Genomic DNA, 17,932 nt, shown 5'->3' with positions numbered 1-17,932 from the left:
ACTCACATTGTTAGGATTTGCGGTGCTTACATTGAGCATTTTAGTATTTGCTCGTTTACGTACTTCGATGCTTACACACACTTGCGCATTTATTTATTTATTTATTTGTTAGCACAAACGATAATTTACTGCTTTGTTGTTACCCAATATTGTTCGTTATTTGCTGTTATCTATGGAACATAACATTTACAAATTGCTTACCAGTTTTATGGTTGTGACGGACTTATAATTCCTGGCGTAATACTTACATATGTATGTGCATACCTGTTGTAGCTGTGCGAACGGTGTACTTGAAGGATTCAGCTTGATGAGTGTTGCAAGTTTTAGGTTGAGTTATAGCAAATGGGAGTCCATGAAATTTGTGTTTGTTTAAAGAATTTCACTGCGGATAAGGAATGTGGATATTAGAAGGTTTATTTTTCAGTGTGAGAAGGAAAACAAAAATAATTTCAACTTTTTTCTTATTTGCTTACATAGAGCGCAGGCTCCGGGTAGAGATGGAACGTTTCAAGAAGTATTCGGTTATCGATATACGAATAGATGCTTACAATTGTTCCAATTAGACTATATTTATATATGTATTATTAGATATATTATCAGTTTCAGACTTACTTTCGTTATTAGTTTATCGTAAATGAATATGCACAAGGTGGCGCAAAATTAATCAGATTTATAATATAATTTTTGCAAATTGCATCGTACGACAATCATATTTGACACTTGTAAATTATACAGCTGCTGTACACAATGGAATGTGTAAAGGTCAAAATACTTGGGGTGGAGCCCATTGACTCCATGCCATCAAGAAGTCATACTCAAGAGATAGTATGGTACGGCCAGAGGCTCGATTGTTGTCAAACTCTGAAAATGAGCCCGGCAAACAGTGTTTTCGTATTTTCTCGGATGGTTCCAGGACAGAGTCTACGTGGAGTCCAGCGGGACAAAGAAGCGATGAACTTTGTTGTGGAAAACAGATGGAGGGGCAGATCTATATGTGTCTTCAGCTATCTGTCGCTGCGCTCATGGACAGCTCTCCAACCACATCAGAAGTAGTCAAGTCCTGTAAATCCAGGCTGAACTACATATGTCGGTAGACATAATAGCCTGATGCTAACAATCGTCCCGGGACACGTGGGTATCGTGGGTAACGAGACTTCTTGCTCCTCAGCTAGGATGGACTCTGAGGCCAACTTCTTTGGCCCGAAGCCCGTTGTGCAACTCTCTCCTGCCGCCATCAAAGCCACAGTTAGCAAATGGGTTACTACAGCCCATAAGCAGGGTTGTCAGGGTGAGAGAGGCTGTAGATGGACTAAACTTATGTTACCTGTCATGTCCGACCTACTGTTGCAAATCCTTCTGTCATTAAGCAGAAAGGACTGCAGACAGCTGGTTGGGCTGATGACGAGCCACTTTCTGTGGGCGAAGCACATGGAAAAGGTAGGCATCTCAGACAGTGTACTCTGCTCAGCATGTGCAAAAGAGGATGAGACGGCGGACCACTTCCTGTGTGTCTGCCCCGCCTTCGATCGAATCAGGCTTGAGGTAATTGGCACTGATGTGTTAAGAAGCGACCACCTTGGCTCCGTGGCACCACAAGATTCTCTCAAAAAAAAAAAAAAAAACACAAAATGATGACCAAAAATTGCTCAGAATTCAACATTCAAAAGACCTTGTTAAAGAAGCGAGAAAAGACTATAACTCCTTTTACAACATTGTAACTAGTGATGAGACGTGGTGTTCCCAACATCAACCTGAAACGAAGCGTTAAAGTGCCGCAGACGAGCCACCACCCAAAAAATCGCTTTTGGAGAAGTCAAAAATCAAATCGATGCTCATTTGTTTTTACGATTCCAAGGGAATCGTCCACAGGGAGTTTGTGCCAACGAGTCCAACTATCAATACAATTTTCTATTTTGATGTTTAGAAGCGTTTGTTGCATCGCATTCGTCGAATTCGCCCTGAGTATCGCGAGGCAGGAAGCTGGTGCTTATTGCTTTATAATGCACCATTTCATCGATCCACTCTCGTGAATACTTTTTTGCCTAGAAATCGCATTTCAACCATCAATCACTCACCGTATTCGCCTGATATGGTTCCCTGTTACTTCTACCTATTCGGAAAATTGCATTTGGCCATGAAAGGGAAACATTTTGCGACCGTAGAGGCCATCCAAAAGGATTTTCAATGACCTGAAACACTCTTTCGAAAAGCTTTTAGATCGCGCAAAACAGTGTATCGAGGCCAGAGGAACTATTTTGAAAAAATGAACTGGAAGTTATCGGAACAAAGCTCCTGTCGTTTCCATTTTAGCTCAGTCCTGTTTATTTTGGACTGCATCTTGTATGTTCGATTCTTCAATAAATTCACCATCCGACTTCGGTTCCTTTTCCCTTTCCTTTCTTGATGAATTTTCGTTGATAATTGCAAAGTTATCTACATATATGAGCCTCCTGTTTAAGAGTGGCAATAAAAATAATACCTGTAGCTATAGACCCAGTGGTAAGCTTTCAACAATTTCTAAAATGTTTAAAAATATTTTTTAAAGAAAGTATACAATTTTTGATTGAAAGATTAATATCCCCAAATCAGCATGGATTTACTTCTAATCGTTACACTAACTTAGCTGCTTTTGGTGAATACTGCATTGCGTGTTTTAAAGGACGATTTCAGGTTGACTGTCACATACAGATTTTTCAAAAGCTTTTGATACGGTGACTAATTCGGCTTTCCTTCAATGGGTTAAATCCTATCTATCTAACAGACGGTGTGTTGCCACCATTGACAGCACACCTTCCACACATTTCTTGGCTTCTTCCGCGGTTCCTCAATAAAATATTTTAGGACGTTTACTCTTTGTCCTGTTTATTGACGATGTATGCTGGCTTTCCAAAGCTAATTTTTTGCTCTATGCAGATAATTTAAAAATAAAATAAATTTAAATGCATAAACATGCATAACCACAAACGGATATTGATATGAATAATTTGTCTCTCTGGTGTACTAAGGATCACCATTCTTTGAATATTAGAAAATGTTTTGTTGACTCGGTACAGTATGTCTAATACTTTGTTAGAATCTGTTGATGAAACAAAAGATATTGACATTATTTTTTTACTGAATTTCACATTTAAGAATCATATTGACCATATTGTTATGAAGTTTAATTCAACATTAGGCTTTATTGGGCTGAGCTGTGCACAGTTCCTTGATCCATAGGCCATACACGTCTTTGGTACGTTCCAATTTGGAATATGCTACGTTCGTTTGGGGACTATTCTATTAATCGCATCGAGCGGGCTCAGAAGGTTTTCCTTTAATTTGCTTTGCGATCTGCTAATTTGTCTGAATTTACGCCTTCTGATAATTCTCGCTTGCTTCTAATAAGCCTTAAGACCTTAAAAGCTATGGAACTGTACTCGCACGGCCCTTTATGTTTAATGTTGTTAATTGCGCGTGCACGTACTGAATTAAATCTCGAGTTCTATATTAATTGATTTTTCCTTAGCGAAATAAGGGTTTGTTAAAACTTTGAACTCTTACTTTTAATCTCGTGCTTTCATAAGTTTTTGTAATTAAGTTTTAGTACTTTTGGAATAAATATTTTATTTGCTTATAGTCTATAAGACACTTTCGTATTTTCATAGACAAAATTATAAATAAATAAAATTACAATATTTAGAAAAAAAGATTATTCAAAAACATGATTGGATGATTAATTTTGCGCCACATTGTATAATGAGTAAATTAAATTATTATTTTAAGAGTGTGAATACAACACTTGTAAAAATGTGGAAAAAATGCTTTTATTGCTGTTAGGCGTTTCCATGTCAAGGAATCTACGTATTTTGACCTATTGCTGTAAATTTTTCTGACAATCGGTTTATTTGTGAGTCTGAGTATAAGAAGAAAAAACAAAAAAAAATTGAAACAAAATTAATAATTAATTATTAATTAATAGTTCAATGCCCAAATTTTGTTACAGAAAATACTCTTTAAAAAAAATTTTTTTGGTACAACTTTTATATGTTAGGAAAATTCTTACATTTATTGCTTTTATTACATTATTTAATTACATTAACTAATAATTTTGAGGTTAATTCTATGCGCAAATTTTGGTATAGAAAAACTATTTGATAAAAGAAAAAATGTTTATATTTTAGGAAAATTTTTATATTTTTTTTAGAATTGTTTTAAATTTTTTTTGTTCACAATTTTGATATTTTAAGAAATATTTTTAATTTTTTTGTCGGAATTTTTTTTTACTGAAATTTTGGTATTTAAAATACATAAAAAAAATGTATGAAAGAATTTTATGAAAGCATTTTTTTAACACATTTTTTTTACTTTTTGTTCAAAGTTTTGGGAACACAATGTATTTAAGTCATTTTTGAAAAACACCTTGTTTTTATATTCTCTTTAATAGCTGAGAAAAAATTATTTATAAAAAAATTTAAATTTATGAAAAAAAATTTTATGAAAAAATTTAAACTTTTGAAAAAAATATTATAAAAAAGTTTAATTTTTTAAAAGGTTTTGTTCAGAATTTTGGCGAACACTTCATTTCAGTCATTTTTGAAACCTCCACCTCCCCCCCTCAGATGTTTTTTATTTTTTCATTAACAGCTGAGAAAAAATTAAATTAATGAATTCAAAAATTAAATATGAAATCATAAATTTAAATTTTTAAATTTTTTGTTCATAATTTTGGCCAACAACTATTGTAATTTAAGTAGTTTTTTAAAAAATGCATTAATAGCGGAGAAAAAAATTTAAATTTATGAAAAAATTTTATGAAAAAATTAAAATTTTTAACTTTTAGTTTTTTTAAATTTTTGGTTGAAAATTTTGTCGAACACAATTCATTTAAGTAATTTTTGGAAAACACCTTACCTCTGTTTTATTTTTTCATTTTTTAATTAATAGCTGAGACTATACTCAGGAGTCCCTGAAAGTTTCTTAGTGGAATTCTATTAACTTTTTAAGTTACATTAAAATACTTAGAAGCAGCCCATGACAAATATTCTGTATCTGCTTGCTAATGGGCATAGCGACTCTTTACCCGACTTGCAAATAGACGTAATATATAATTACGTCTGCCAGCGCTTCACTTGGGCAGTATTTTGAACTGATTTTTCAATGATTTGCCTGTATGATAAACCTACTTTGAAACTTTCAGTAATTATTGAGCACAGTCTTGGCTTAAAAAAAAGAAAAAAATCTGAAGAAGCTGGTATATTTCAAAAATTACAAAAAAAAAAAATGTTTCTCAAAAATTAAAAAAAAAATCATATTCTTCCAAAACATCAAAAAAAAATCTTATTCATCAAAAATACCAAAATTTTTAACATTGCATAAATCTCAAAATTATTGATTTCTTTTTTAATTTTTTCAGTTTACTTTTTATTATAAGTACACTCCAGCCTGCAAATAAACCAATTAAAAAAAAAACGGAAATGTCGAAAATACTTGGATCACTTGAAATGGAGCCACTCTATTCCTATTTAAACTACATATTTTTTTATTTTTTTATTTTAGATTTAAATGATGCATATGATATTAATTCCTTGCATCTGTGCCAATCTGAATATGCGCCAATTATGGGGTGGGCTTTCTACAGATGCTTCCATAGTGACTGTTTTTTTAATGCACAATTTCTCAATTATAACCACTGATGCGGTGCTAAAGAACCAGAATCGGAACCAATTCTTCGATTCTGGAGTGACATCCGAATCGATATCTCCAATCCTAATTCCGAGTTGATACTACATCTTTAGATAATTCGTTCCTAAAAGCGATATTGCAATAGCGTTTCGAGCTTCGTTATGATTCCTACGCAATTTTTTGTATAAACATAATCAGGGCCGTAGTCCAAAAAAACATATATAAAAAAATTAGCATATCTCAAATAATTGCTGTTAAAAAATCACCCTATATCTGCCTCAACCTCATGGCAATATCTGTATTCTAAATTTTCTTTCTCATGCAATTGGAACCATTTATCATTTCATTGTTTCTTTGTTCAATTGATTTAGATTTCATGACGCTCAAGATATTCCAACAGCTGCCCTAAATAAAATCGAAAGTCAAAGCATGTTCTTAAACAATTGGCCCCATCGGCTTAAGCAGCTATGCTCAATGCCGATCATTGGCAAAATGCAAATAGAGTAAAAATTATTCTCACTCCATTAAGAAGCGTTTGATAATCGCGAAATGCGGACCATTTAGATTCGCCTATGGAATCTTTCTCCAGCGGAGTTCACAAAAGTTGTTTGCGTTATTGTTAAATTTTAAGGCTATGCGCTTTACAGTTACAATAACAACAACCGCTACACCAAACCAGAGTTTCGTTGTTTAGTTGAGCAAAAATGGCACATGGCCAGAGATAATCTAAACGCCTATGGTCACAAAGCGAATGCGCACAAAGTGAGGATTAAATAACCGTAACCAGGAATCGAATAATCATCCTCGGGTACGTGTGTGCACTCTTTCCAACTCTATGACGCTTTTCGGTCCAATAGGTTATCGCCGTATGTGTCATACATAATTAAAAAAAGGTTGGATGAAACGAATTGCTGTACTCGTAGCAAGAGCGGCTGTATACCGACGTGTGGGTGCGTTCATGAAAGAAATTAAGTTGGAAAATTGGCGCGTGATAAATTTACCTGAGCACTGGCAATGAGTTTCTGCATGTCGAAATTTGAATTCAGCATTTTTGCAGCCTGTCGAGTATTTCTTATTTACATTTAGTGGCTACTTAATAACTAAAACCATTTTAACGCGCTTTCATAGATATTTGCCTATTATCCAATATTTTTTGCGTACAGTTTTTACGCAAATGGTTTAAAACTGTTTCATGGTCGATCTTTAGCTCCAGGGCGGTGCTATGACTACTATTGTCCCAGTCAACTTCGATTATTTCTGTGATTTTCTCGACATTTTCTTTTTGTTGACTTCCATTCTTAGCACCATGTAACTTAATCACAATTAAATGGAACAAACAAAAATCAACAAACGATTTTTTTAATGTGAAATGTCACCTTGACAACGAGCATAAACTTAAAACTATCCGATTCCGAAACCATAGAACATATTTTCATGAAATTTTGGTGTCTTGTTTCAGATATTCCAGGGATAGCTTACAAGTTTGTATGGACTCTGCTGCTTAGGTGGTTAGCTAAATTGGTAATTCATCTCGAATCCAATTAACGCACCGTTTTGTTTGCCATATCATCGCTACCAACTTGTTTAATGATTATTTACAGCATGACTATTTCCAGTCTGTAAGGTTTGAGAACCTCATTAGGTCTTTGATGTCTAAGCCTGACAGTTGTTCGAGACTCTCGAACAGTGAATTGCCAAAGGTTGACATTCACAGAGGAAATGGAAAATCGTTTCCTTTTTCTCTGGATGTTTACAATTGTAACAGTGTGTTAAGTGCTTTTTTTTCTTGGGCCTACCCTCAAGTGGCCCTTTGAAACCAGGACAATCCTGTTGTTTCGTCGATCTGCTTACCTTACGGGATAACCGCCAGGCATTACTTCGTGGGGAGAGACGAATTAGTCGCCGGTCCTTCGTCGTAGTCTTTCGGGGGTCCTTAGTTTTTTCATAGTCTCTGCTATGACATCGCAAGCTGCCGTCCATTTTTCCCTGCTTTGTAGCATGGATTGCACGAATGAATCTGGATCGTAGTTTCCTCCAAATATGCTTCCTCGAAGCTTCAATCTAGAGCCATAAAAACGCTTACATTGGAAGAATACGTGGTGGACGTCTTCTATCGCGTTTACCCCACATTATTCACAAGTGGGTTTCGATTCGTGTTTGAACCGATGGAGGTATGCTTTGAAGCATCCATGCCCGGCTAAAAATTGAGTCAGATAAAAATCCACTTTTCCGTGTTTTCTTTCGAGCCAGCTTCATAAGTCTGGAATGCAGCGGTGTGTCCAGCGGCCCTTCGTTGGGTTATTCCATTTTTGCTGCCAAGTCTGGGTACTATTTCCTCGTGCTACGATGCGTTGCGTTTCATTGTCAGCCGCAACTGCAGCTTCGTTTGCCAATATATCTACAATGTATGATGTGAAGGATGTCCATTGTGGCTGCTTGTTCCCCTATAGACCAGTAGCCAGTTACTACCACCGTGAGTCTGGAGGTATCCCTCCGTTTCATGTTTGTCTGTATTACCATTTGTTTGTGGTTGTGGGTAGGCCATAACGTTCTGATAACTTTGCATGTTGTCTAGTCTCTCCATTTGCATTCCGCGATTTGTAAATATTTTAAGGAAATTGCATTCTTGATTGCACCCAGTAGTGTGAATACCGATGCTGCAAGAATTTTATTCATTATTTTCGTTTCCTTCAATGTTCCGATGTTCTGGCACTGTAGTTGAGATGATTATAAAAATGGTCCCGAAGAAATTATATTTCTGCAGAAAATTAATTAATTACTAAATACGTACGTTGCGGCCCCGGTAGTCTAGCGTAAGTACACTAGCCTGGCATCCCAGAGTTTGTGGGTTCTAATCCCACGTAAAGCACGGTCGTCGCTGTTTTCCGAACTTACCTACTTTCCTAGTCTAAAACAAAAATAATAATTTCATTCCTTAATCACCCCAACAACCTTATCCTTCCAATCTTTACACCCGCACAAAAAGTCAGCGCATTACCTGCATTGTAACTGCTGAAATGAGCAAAAAAAAAACTAAGAAAATAACACCGTTACACATTGCGACAGTGGCACCAGCAAGAGGAAGCGGGTAATCGCGGTTATAGCGCAGACACACCAAATTTAGCGAAGTCCTCAACCATCTGTGTTTGATCCTTCTGCCAGAAAAATGTGACACACAGATGGCGCTTCAAGCAGCAAGAAGGCGTTGTTCCTAAGCAACGACAGGTGGACATTCCCACTACTTAGGACTGGTAGCGGCAGGCTAATCACCTACCCTGTCAGAAGTCAAATAGATTAACGAAACCAACACAAGTCTGAGTCTTGTTGAGGTCCTATGTTAATGAGTGAAGTGAACAAGGAAAAAACAAACTTACTTTCCTAAAGTGAGCCACTACCGCTGCAATCGAGATTTAGTGCATAACAAAAAAGTCAGAAATTACACCAAGAGCAATGGATTTCATTTCTTTATGAAAATTCTGCATAATAGAGAACTCTACTTTAAATCCAACTCGATTATGTAATGGATAGTTGCTCAATATTATCAAAGTGGAAATTTTCATTGGTAAATCGAAAGAAAAGGATGATTTGAACTACGAACTCCTATGATTCGCACACCCTTACAGTTTCCTCGTCCGTCTTGTTTGTTATCTACGGCAAAGAACAATCACTCGCTGAAATTTTGTCTATTATATCTCGAGAATCCGTGCCTTTCGCTCCATCGGTTACATGCATAGGTGGGACAAAATGAATCATCCCTTTCGGAAGATATATAATTTTTGCAAATGGTATCAATAATATTTGGCACTTTTAAACTAAACAGCTGCAGAATACAAAAAAGACAAGCAATGGAACTCGTAAAGCTTTAAAAAAACATTTCCATAACTCAAAATAAATTTGTTTATTTAAAAGACAAGTAGAAAAGTTATGTAAAAAGAAAATTGGATAATTAATTTTGCGCCATATGTGTGCATGCATGTATGTATATCGCTTGCTCTCAAGTGGGAAAATTATAAAAAATTATTTATTTTTACAGTGGATGGAAAATCCAAAAATATGGTGTTTTCTAATTTCTAGGGTTAAGTACTTTTCCCTAACCACAGAGACACGCCCTGGAGCGCGTAAAGGTCAAAATAAAGATTTCCATATCTCAAAATCAATTTTTATTTATGTAGTTATTTGTTATTATTATTATTCATTTTGCGCCACCTTGTAGCAGCGCTATTCGCCATTTAATAACCATATGGGTAAGACTTCGTCAGAAAATATGAGATTTGCAAGTGGTCTTTCGATTTCTTTGAAACTTTGGGAAATATTAGTTCTAGGTAAGATACATTCGAGCCTAAAAGGATTTTGAAAAATTTTCAAAATTGAGTCATCTACGCCATGTTGAAAATCGGGACCGTGTTTTTTCAAAAATCAATATTTCTTGAACCGTTGGATGGATTTCAATGCAATTTACAGACAATATAGAAACAAATAAGTAGTTTAAATTAGTATTATGTTAAAATAAAAATTTCGAAATTTTGACCAAAAAAAAGTCAAAAAAATTTTTTGAATCAATTTTTAGTCGAGAACTATTATAGACACCATAAAATTTTTTTTTTTCAAAATAAAGGTTAAATCATAACGAATCGTTACGTGTATAACAGAAAATCTAAAAAACTGGCCAAATCAACTAAAAATTTATTCAAAAAATTTTTTTGACTTTTTTTTGGTCAAAATTTCGAAATTTTTATTTTAACATAATACTAATTTAAACTACTTATTTGTTTCTATATTGTCTGTAAATTGCATTGAAATCCATCCAACGGTTCAAGAAATATTGATTTTTGAAAAAAACACGGTCCCGATTTTCAAACATGGCGTAGATGACTCAATTTTGAAAATTTTTCAAAATCCTTTTAGGCTCGAATGTATCTTACCTAGAACTAATATTTCCCAAAGTTTCAAAGAAATCGAAAGACCACTTGCAAATCTCATATTTTCTGACGGAGTTTTACCCATATACAGTTGAAATGTCTGCACTAAAATCTTAAAAATGAGAAGACACCTTGGAGTCAATGCTTATGATTCAGAGCTCAGCGTTCCTTTGAAGATGTTTCCGAAGTCCATGAACGTGGATTTGATGGGAGAAAAAGCATAACTTCTTTCTATGAGATAAACCACAAAAGTTTTAAATTACATCATAAGCAAATTTCAGTTGAGCAAATTGCTTTCGTGTATGTATGTATTTGTATGCATGCATGTAGGTATTTATACAGGAGCTTCATTTATGTAACTCTAGTTTTTTGCTGCAGCGCGCCACACTTCTTTGAGAGATGTTTATTTCGACAATAATAACATGAAAATCAATTTTAAGTTCAATTTCCTTTGAAGAAGTAAAGTTAAACCCATTTTTAGAGCTAACTAAGAACTGGGCTAAATGCTTCATGTACTTGTGCCACAAATCTAATTGGTAGATATGTGCATATGTGCGTATGTATGTAAGTGGCAGATTCTATCAAAAGTTTGAACTTAACTCATGGCAAGCTCTTTAAGTTCAAATTACACACATTTGCAACAACAAAAGTTGAACTTTCTTTAGTAAGCCAAAAGAGTTGGCCACAAACAAAGAGAAAACAATGTAAATGACAAAAACAACAACTGCAACTACTACTTCATGTTACAAACTTATAAATATAATTAACTTCTTATGCTCACAAAAGGAAAAGGAACGAAAGAACTACACCACAAGAACTTTTAGCAGAGTTCATAGAAATGCATGCACGTACATATATGCATGGGCATGCTCATGTGCTCATGTATTTATATAATTTTCATACAACTTTCTTTGATGTAGTAAAAAGTTAGTTTATATTTGAAGGCATCAAAGTTTTTTTTTTTTTTATTTTAATATGCACTCCGTATGTTTATTAACTGCATGCAGTAAAAGAGTATAGTATTTATACATATGAGTGAGTACCCAGTGAGAAATATCTAGGAAATATCTTTAATGATCAGTCATTTCCATTTCTAGAGCAACGTCAAGTATTATTAACAGTAAAACTACAGTAAACAGTAATTCCTATCAAAATAAAGACTTAAATATAAAAATTGAAAGAAAAGTTTTAAATAATACGAGAGGAAGTCCAAAATAAACAAGACTGAGCTAAAATAGAAACGACAGGAGCTTTGTTCTGTTAACCTCGAGTTTATTTATTCGAAATAGTCGAGGCCAGAGCGATATACTGTTTTGCGTGACCTTCAAGCTTTTAGAAAGAGTGTTTCAGGTCATTGACCGGAATGTCCTTCAGGATGTCGGTAGAAGCCTTTTGGATGGCCTCTAAGCAAATGACGCAAAACGTTTTCCTTTAATGGCCAAATGCAATTTCCCGAAGAGGTAGAATCTGTCACAAGAGTGGATCGATGAGATGGTGCAATATCATGCTATAAACGCCAGCTTCCTCCCTCGCGGTATTCAGGGCGTATTGGATGAATGCGATGCAACAAACGCTTCAAAACATCAAGATAGAAAATTGTATTGGCGGTTTCGACTGGTGGCACGAACTCCTTCGAAAATTCCTTGAAATCCTAACAACAAATGCGCATCGACTTGAGTTTTGACTTCTCCATTCGACCCTTTCACGCTTAGTTTAAGGTTAATGTTGAAAACACCACGTTTCATTACCAGTCACACTGTTGTAAAGGAAGTTCTCGTCTTTTCTCGCCTCTTTAATGAGGTCTTTCGAATGTTGAGTTCTGAGCAATTCTTGGTCCTCAGTTAACTTGTGCGGAATAAAACGCGAACAGACCTTTCGTAAGTCCAAATGATCAGTTTAAATGTTATAAATCAATGTTATGGAAATATTCAACTCCTATTCCATGAATTTTAACGATGATTTCGGATAATTTTTAATAAATTGACAAACAATTTCGATGGAGATTTCGGTGATTACTGATTTTGGGCGGCCCGTATATTCATTGTCATTTATATCCTCACAACCATCTCTGAAACGTGTAAACCACTCATGAACTCTGGCACGAGATATATAGTCATCGTCATAAACTTTTTTCATCAATTCAAATGTTTCGGTGATCGTTTTACCGATTTTAAAACACAATTTGGTATTGGGCCTTTGTTCGATACTCAGTTTTGTACCGCTGATACAAACATACCGACACTTAAGACGCAATAACTTCATTTCCACTAAACCAAATATCACCAAACTTTCACTGGAAGTTAGCTAGGGGTGTAACTTCCCACGTACTAACTCATTAAAAATATAGCGCCATCAAAAACATTTTAGTCACGCCACCTTGTGTAAAATGTATTTCATTCTGATATTGCAGGCACATGTATTACATAAAAAGTAGTATTTTTTTTTTTTTTATCATCATCTTCTTTTGGCTCTACAGCTCTTTGTGAGCTTTGGCCTGCTGCACGTGGCACCTCCATACGTCTCGAACGCTTGCGACTTTATTCCAGTTCGTTGTCCTAAGTTTCTTGATGTCGTCCTCTAGTTCGTCGGTCCATCTTGTTCTCGGCCTTCCTCTTGCTCTAGTGTTGAACGCTCTGTCTTCTACGATTTTCTTCTGCGCGCTCGTACTGTCCATTCTTGTAATGTCACCCAGCCATCTTAACCGCTGCGCTTTGATGAAACGTATAACATTTTCGACCTTTATTAGTTGATCTAGCTGGTCGTTTTATCTTATCCGCCACTCGCCGTGATCTTTGATTGCTCCGAAAATTCTTCTGAGTACTTTTCGTTCAAAGGCTTGCAGTTTTGATTTATCTGCTTCAATTAGCGTCCACGATTCAGCTGCATAGCATAATACTGGTAATGGTGGTTTTATACAGAGTCAATTTGCATTGTCTGTTTAGTAGTTTTGATTTGATCGCTGCTAGAATTCTCTCATCGGTGGTGAGGCTCATTGAATTGTGTCTACTCAGTTTGAAGCCTAAACAGGTAAAGGATTCAACGATTTCAAAAGAAAAATCGCAAATTTTCAGTTTGCCTGATGTTGGTTTATTTTGTCTGGACATCATCATATATAATATTTTGTCTTATCTTCGTTGATTTTAAGACCAATTTTACCAGCAGCAATTTCAATATCAGCGAAGGTTTTGGTTAGGGCGTGGATATTTTTGCTGACAATTGCTATGTCTTATGCGTATGCGAATAATTGGGTAGTTCTGTTTAAAATATGTCCAGTCCTTTCTGCGTCACTTACTTCATCGATGGCACAGCAGTTTACTCCAGTTTTAATTCTGAAGGGGTCGGATTTTTTATCTTGTATCATTACTTTGAATACAGTTTCTTTCAGAGTCATCATCACTATTCTGATTAGTTTGTCTGGGATTTTGCATTTATGAAATATTGTGGGGATCGCCCTCCTGTTGATGCTGTCGAAAGCTTGCCTGAAATCAACAAACAGCATGTGCAGCCCAATGTTGTGCTCAAAACATTTCTCCATGGACTGTTTGAGAGAAAAAATTTGGTCTATTGTTGACCTTCCAGGTCGAAATCCGCATTGATACTCTGGAAGTACTCTTTCCGAGTTGCCTATAAGTCTTTCCGAGGCTTTTGTGTAGTTTTCATGACAATAAGTTTCCGCTGAGTGGGTTGTCAGCCCTACGTCAGTGAGGCTGGAGTTCAGGCAAGTGGTTATAGGGTTATACCGCCAATATTCGGTCGTCAGTGCCTCGTTTGTTATCTACAGGATGTACCAGGGTGTAGAAGAGGTTGACTGTTGAATAGGAGAGGCTTTACTTTACTCCAGTAACACCCCTTTTAATTTTTTTTTTATTTTATTTAATGAATTTAATTTTTAATGGAAAAAATTATGGATGGGTGTTTTTCAAACAGAACAAAGCACAAAAAATTGTGTTTCAAAGTTTTTGACAAATAAAAAAAATTTTCCAAAAACAAAAAAAAAATCCAAAAACCAGAAACGATTTCATTGTTACAATGTTTGCTACATTAGCACAAAAATGCTTCCAAAAAAGAATAATTTGTTTCCCAAACAGATATATAAAAGGTATATTTTAGCTTTAAAATTAAAAAAAATTATATATTTTGGAACAACAATTTTGATTAATAAAAAATTTTTCGAAAAAACCTTTTTCCAAAACAAACAAATTTACAAAGAATGATTTCCAAACAAAAGTTTTCCAAAAAATGCAAATTGTGAAAAGACTTGCCTTGAAAAAACTCAACACCAAAATTTTCTACGTTGAATAAAATTCAAAATCATAATATTTTTTTATTCTTTTTTATAATATTCAAGCCTACCAATAAACCAATTGTTTGATATATTACAACCAAAAGAGGTTTAAAAACGCATAACTCTCCCCAAAGATAAACTGAGAATGCTTTTGGGCATTCCCATCGGCCATTGCAGGCTGCACAACAATCTGCGCATGTTCGGGATGTGGTCCACTGACTCTTGTCGTTTCTGCGACAATCGCTATTTGCACGGAGAAGGTTGAGACATCATGGCCATTTGCAGCCAGAAGAAAGACATATGCGCTCACTCCGACCCAGCTCTATCGTAAGCTTAATAAGGGAATTGGGCCTGGATGAGGTACTGTGATGAGTAGAGGGCACAAAAGACCATGGGGTCGAAGTGCAAACCTCCAATAAATTTAAAACTAAACCTATTATACATGTACGAGTATATCATTGAGTGATAAGGCTGGAGGCCTCCTAGCTGGTGCTTCACAGATGATACCTGGTACTCTCCTTATCTCATTTTTCGCTAAAGTAAAGCAAAATAAATATAGTTACTAAAGCTAGGCCTGCTTACTGTCTTACTTTACTTATTTCTTTCGCTAGCAATCGTAGCTGCAATTATCAACAAATTTATGAAGTAATCAGTTAATTAAGGTATTTCCCGACTAGTTTTGAGCGCACGATTAACGGGCTTAGTACCTTAATTGCGGTTTGGATGGCTTGCCTGCAATGCTTCGAAAGCCCGATTTTGAGCCTGATCGGGAGCTTCGCGCGGAATACTCCTCCACCAACTTTTCTAACCAATTTCGGGTCATCGCTGAATATTCAAAGTAATTTGGATGCTGAGTCGTTTTTGATTATTAAAAAGTAAATCTGGTGCGTCAAATGGTTAAGGTACCCAAGGCGCGAGTAGCCGAAGCAGCGATAAATACCTTGCCCTAATTTTCCCTGCAGGGTTATTAAAAGTTTACACATTTTGAAAGTTCATACACTAAGCAACTCACTGAGCGACGTGAAAATAATATCAGCCAACTGAACGCAAGTTGGCGGGTGAGGAAAGAAGTAGGTAAGCAAAAGCAGTAAGTAGTTGAGTAGCTAAATTTAGACACTAATTCGTGAAACATGCTCTGGTAGTTAGCAAACAACAGCCGAACCTTTTTCATTTCGTATTTTTATTTTTTATTTATCTGCATGGCGGCTGCCATGGCACACAAATGTTATAAATCCGCAAATCCTTTAATAAAAGATATCTACCTTGTTTTTCTATTTTTTCTTTTTGTTTTTTTGTTTTTTTTTTTTAATTCGTCTTTTTCTTTTTTGTTGCCTTCCACTGCATAGCAATATCATATTTCGGAAAATAACGCAAATGAGCACAGAAATTTACGATGAACTTAAATTTAGTGTATTTAAAGCTCAAATTACCTGTTGCAGTTACTGCCAACAACGCCAACACCGCCACCGCCGTCAATGACGAACCGACTGACACGCAAGCTGGCGAAAAGGATTCATAATCACACATAAACACGCCTACCTGCCTATGTACATATGTACGGTGCATGTGTGTGTGTGTACATTCGTTTACAACATAAAAAATGGCTAAACAGGGCAGAAGCCGTTGTCGCAACACCAACCCGTCTGCCTGTCTGCATATCCATTGTTGGATATAATTTAGTTCGTCCAATCGATAAACACGCCAGCGCTACCTAAACCACTGCAATTCTCCGCGTGACACGCAAAAAACAAAGCGGCATCTTAGCCACATGAACACACGAACATATCTAAGTATGGCACATACATACATACATACATACATAAGCATGCAGTACGTGTGCGTGCATACATTCAAGCGTATCCTATTGCTATCGTCGCAAATCGTAAAAATATCAAAGTTATTGAAAAAATGAAATCGATAACCGCGTTCCGGCTGCTCCCCGCTAGCAACGCACAGCGTTCATGCGTTCAATACAGCCCATCAGTCGACAGCAGTTGGCCATAGGATATATGCTTTGCTATCCGCAGCTTTGTAAGGCGATTTGTTGCCCCATAATCCGTTGCATGCATGCATGCATGGCTACCACCAGCGTTGCAACGATTTTTCTAGTGCTATTTTTTTTTTGGTTGTTTTTTCCTTTCTACTACATACTATCATTGGTATTCCTTTTTGTTCCACATTTATGCAACTTTGTTTTTTAAGTTAGCAATTTTGTTCTTTGCATATCTCGAATTTTATGCCCTTCAGGATACATAAACATTATCGGACATTAAAGAAATCACTACAAGCCTCACACTTTATTTTGTTTGAGTAAGATTTGTGCCAGTGTACATTTTATATATGTATGCGTGTATGCGTGTATGCGTGAGTGGGGTAGTGCATACTGGAGTGAGTACATTTTTAGCGAAACTGATTTTCGATTGTCTGCTTGCGTTTGAATCCACTTTCAAGTGAGATTTCTAAATGTATATCCACTAAATCTGTTATAAAAAGAAAAACGCAAATTAACAAAGCATACGTTCTATTATTCCAGCGCAATCTCTGTGGGTTTAACTTACGTAACAATATGTGCTGGGATTTAAGCGCTTTTAAATCTACCTCCACTACACTTAGCCATACAAGAGAAAGCTATGCAAGCAATCTGCTCTCATATAGAAAAGGAAAATTTAAACCAGGAGATCTTACTGGGAACCTCAATATCCAAAACAAGGTTCAACTTGTAGCATGCATGACCCAGGCGAATGACCACACATACATATTAGATTTTACTAAGAGATACAAGGTTATCCCCCCGTCTAGGGAGGAGTGAAACATGAGCCCAAAATGGATATATAATGACTCTGAAAATGACATTCTGATGGATCCAAAACGCTCCAGGGGCTAGGAGCAGGAATAGTGGGGCCTAAAGCTTACAAATCTGAATACAGATACCACAATTTCCCATGCGAAGCTTTTCCCCACAATGGAAACAGTTGAAATCGTATCCAAAAGAGGGTACGAAAAAGTAAAAAACAAAATAATTTCGGACAGTCAATCAGTCCTCAAAACTTTAAATAGCTTTACGTTT

This window comes from Anastrepha obliqua, chromosome 2, assembly GCF_027943255.1.
Source record: "Anastrepha obliqua isolate idAnaObli1 chromosome 2, idAnaObli1_1.0, whole genome shotgun sequence".
NCBI lineage: Eukaryota > Metazoa > Arthropoda > Insecta > Diptera > Tephritidae > Anastrepha > Anastrepha obliqua.
Note: the sequence above shows the minus strand (reverse complement) of the source record.